The sequence below is a fragment of the Pinus tabuliformis genome, chromosome 4_2 (assembly GCF_031772625.1).
Source record: "Pinus tabuliformis cultivar Carrire ecotype Pingquan chromosome 4_2, CPIR1, whole genome shotgun sequence".
Lineage (NCBI taxonomy): Eukaryota > Viridiplantae > Streptophyta > Pinopsida > Pinales > Pinaceae > Pinus > Pinus tabuliformis.
Genome location: NC_142304.1, coordinates 1,177,314,908 through 1,177,318,548, shown reverse-complemented (window position 1 = coordinate 1,177,318,548; position 3,641 = coordinate 1,177,314,908). Strand labels below are relative to the sequence as shown.

The 3,641-nt window shown below is 38.8% G+C and overlaps 1 pseudogene; it reads right to left on the bottom strand.

The window, feature by feature from the left end:
• Window positions 1-337: 337 nt before the first annotated feature.
• Window positions 338-697, bottom strand: LOC149173866 (expansin-A8 pseudogene; annotated as a pseudogene).
• Between the last annotated feature and the right edge of the window lie 2,944 nt (window positions 698-3,641).

Sequence of the window (3,641 nt, the reverse complement as noted above, 5' to 3'; positions counted from 1 at the left end):
CCTTTATGTGCAGGTCATTTCTGCCATCCCTTATGCATTTCATGAATATTTACTCAATGAAATTCTAGCTGCAACCTTTGTTATTTCTCTAGCCCTATTTTTAGCATTCCTAAAATTAGTTGTAACTCTTTGTATCCGTTTTTCTGCCATAATCATTTTTTGCGCACTTTGTGCTCCCTAGGCTATCCATAATTGTCCTCTTTTCACTCTATGGGCTCTCTACCATAATCATTATTGGCACGGTTTTTCTGTATGGGTGTAACGTTTCCTTTACCCACTTCCATCTCTCGGTTTTCCAGAAGAGGAGCAGGTTGGGGTTTGGGAGTAGCAAAATCCATTAATTGCTGGAGGAGGAGTCTGCACTAGCCAAGTTATTCGTTGGATTGAAGCTCTTAAATGGTGGTTTGCACTGGACACCATTGCCTGGAACGCACAAGTTAGTGGCAGTTACATTCACACTACCCGACAAACACCATTTAGCATGAGCATTGCATTCTATTTGGTAGCAGGCACCGCAAGCACGTCCATTGTTGAAAAGAGCACTGCTAATAGCTACCGTATCTTTTCCATAGCCTTGGCCATTCAGATTGCTGTATCCACATGCATCGCCTTTTCTTCCAGAAATCTCTCCATCGCCATATAATGTTGCATTTCCTTCTTGCCTGACATTACCTCCCTTCACTGCACGCGCTATCATGCCTTGAGAAAAGCGATAAGAGTTGAACGAATTCCTCGTATTTTTGATGGTGTGTCTGCCGGGAGGGGGCAGCATTTGGAGGCATCATTCTTTTCCGCCATTACCTTACCCTGCATACTTTAATGCTGCCTGATTACAAGCTGACGAAGACAACTCATTACGGTACCCCTGGAGAATCCAGTACCCCTTGAGGGGATCTGCTGTCCACTGTAAGATGGATTAGAACCCTTAACAGAGATTGATTTATACTTGTTGCTGGATTAGTTACCCCATGAGGAGGTGAGCTAATAATGTGTAGTGAGGTCACTGGGGAAGCCAGATTGGAAGCTTGTGCCATTGATGAATTAGAAATAGACATGACTGTGCATTAGCCATTTTTGAGGACCGCGGATGCATATATATAATCATTGAGGTTTGATCCGCTATAATCTACTAGTCTTCGTCTGAGGAGGATTCAACCTTGATGGAGAAGCCGAGACTGTAATATAATTTCTGAATTTCGTTCAAAGCAGCTGCGATTTGAGCATTGGCTTTGTGCGCTGAATAATTTTGAATGCCATATGCTGGCGTGCATTGAAGTCCATGTGCTATGAATGTGTTCAAATGTTTTTGGCTTGATGAACGCAACAACATTATGATGAACCTAGAAGCATTGAAACAATAGCTTACGATGTTGAATCTATGTTGGAGTTCGTGTGTTGGTTATGAAGAATCATAGTGATTATGTATAGGTTATGACAACTGACTATGTATGATCTAGAACTCTGTTATTTATTCTCTGCGCGCATTGGGTTATACCGTGATTGATTTGCATTGAGTCCTAAATAAAAGAGACATTATAATGAATGTTGGAACGTGATGAATGTTTAGCTCTGTGATTGAATACTAGAGCGTGATTTGTGTTTCTGTGTTGAAGAATCTCCAACATCATTGTGCATGCTGAACACTTCTATACATTTTGAAGGCAGTGTGTTGGAATGGAGCCAAGTCCATGCATAAATCCTAGCATGTTGCATTGAAATTTTTGAAGGTCTATATTTGGTATTTGTATTTTTAAGACCGAGTATCATATGGTGCATGAATTAACTACTGGGAATATGCATGTGTCCGAATAGTCCTGAAAGACCATGAATGGTGAATGCTTTGTGCATTTAATTTTTTATGGCCACCCTCATGCATCGATTCATATATTATATATGAATTGTTTCAACATTCAAAACTGTTGACATACATACATACATACATACATACATACATACATACATACATACATACATACATACATACATACATACATACATACATACATACATATATATATATATATATATATATATACATTGTTGTTTTGACATATATATATTGTTCAGCTTTGGCACACCACAGCAAGGAATTTGCAGTTTATGAGATTATGTACAACTCTTTTTCTGGCAATCTGTAATCCCACAATTGCAGTTGTTCTACATTCTATCATCAATGTTTACAAGAATGTATTAGCAGTCGCTATTGAACTTGACTATGCTTTTCCATTGGCCAAGAAAGTGAAGGAGTATTTGAAGGATCCAAGCAAGTTTGCAGTTGCTGCTGCCCCAGTGTGGCATTGTATTTAAAACTCACTATAGTTTTTGTCTACATATATATGCATTGATTCCTTGATTCGACTGTTGCATAAGAGTTTGGTGGGCTGTATAAAGGCAATGATTGTTTTGACAAATAAAAGTAATCTTTTGTGGAGAAAAGTTTAGTCGGTTGTATTGTCAGAACATAGTGTTGGTCATGAGTAAAATCTTATTTTTTTGTAATGGATTGTAATTGGTGCTTGCTGGTTGCACACTGATCATTTGCTACAAATTTATAAAGGATATTGTTGTGTACTGTGAGTGGGTATTACTTTTCTACATTGAATAGTAGTTGTGATCAGTTTTTAAGGTGTAATTATGGCCAGAATCAATGAAGTATTAGAGTTCCTCAAAACTATGATATTGTCTACTACTCATGATACATTAAAAGTCAGCAAAGTTTCTCTCATAGACATTCAAGTCTGTCTACAAATGCATAAGAGAAAATTGATTTTTTGCATCTTGAATCTCAGCTACAACAAGAAGAATTAAAACAGAGGAGTCATTTTGAACCTGTTTCTGTTCAGAAGATTGAAACAGACTCCCATAAAGCAGCAAGGTTACATGCAGATGCAAAAGTTTAGCTTGCACTTCCCAAGCCCATCATCAGACCTTGGGAAGATCTTGTCCACAACAAACACATAACTGGTCTCGGATATGAGAAGGACTTGTCCTTTCATATTCTAGACTACTCAAAGCCCATTCAGTTTTAGAGTGTTGGATTCCTTCATGAAAGTTCACCTCCAGCTGTTCTAGATTATGCCCCTCTTCCACAACAAAAACAACAACAACAGATTGTGAAATGCCAACACTATGACCGAGTTGGCCATTTGAAAGATCACTGTTTTGATCTTCATCCATGTAAGCACCGTCATAAAACCACCCATTCTTCACACAGATGCTTCAAAAACAAATGTCCTGCAAGAACAAAGATTCATCTTGGATGGATCACTTCTTGGCAATGAGCATCAACAACCAAGAAGATATTCTAATCACACGTTAGAACTTGTTCCAGAGTATTGAACAGTCTTGCAGTTGAGTTTTCTCCATCATCTCACCTTGTATCTGACAGGGGGGAAATGATGGTCATCTACAAGCTTCAAAGTCACATCAAGCGAGCTTGAGCCACAACCTGCCACACCAGTTTCAGAGTTGTATCCAGAAACAAAGATGCCCTTGAGCATGCCTTCATTTGGTAATGCCTCTTCAAAGAATCTGGGACACTTCTTCTAGCAGAAGACTTCAGCTTCTTGCCAGTTTCGGAAGAATTCTAGGAACAAAATTGAGAACACTTCCTCTAGCAAAAGGCTTCATCTTCTTGCCAG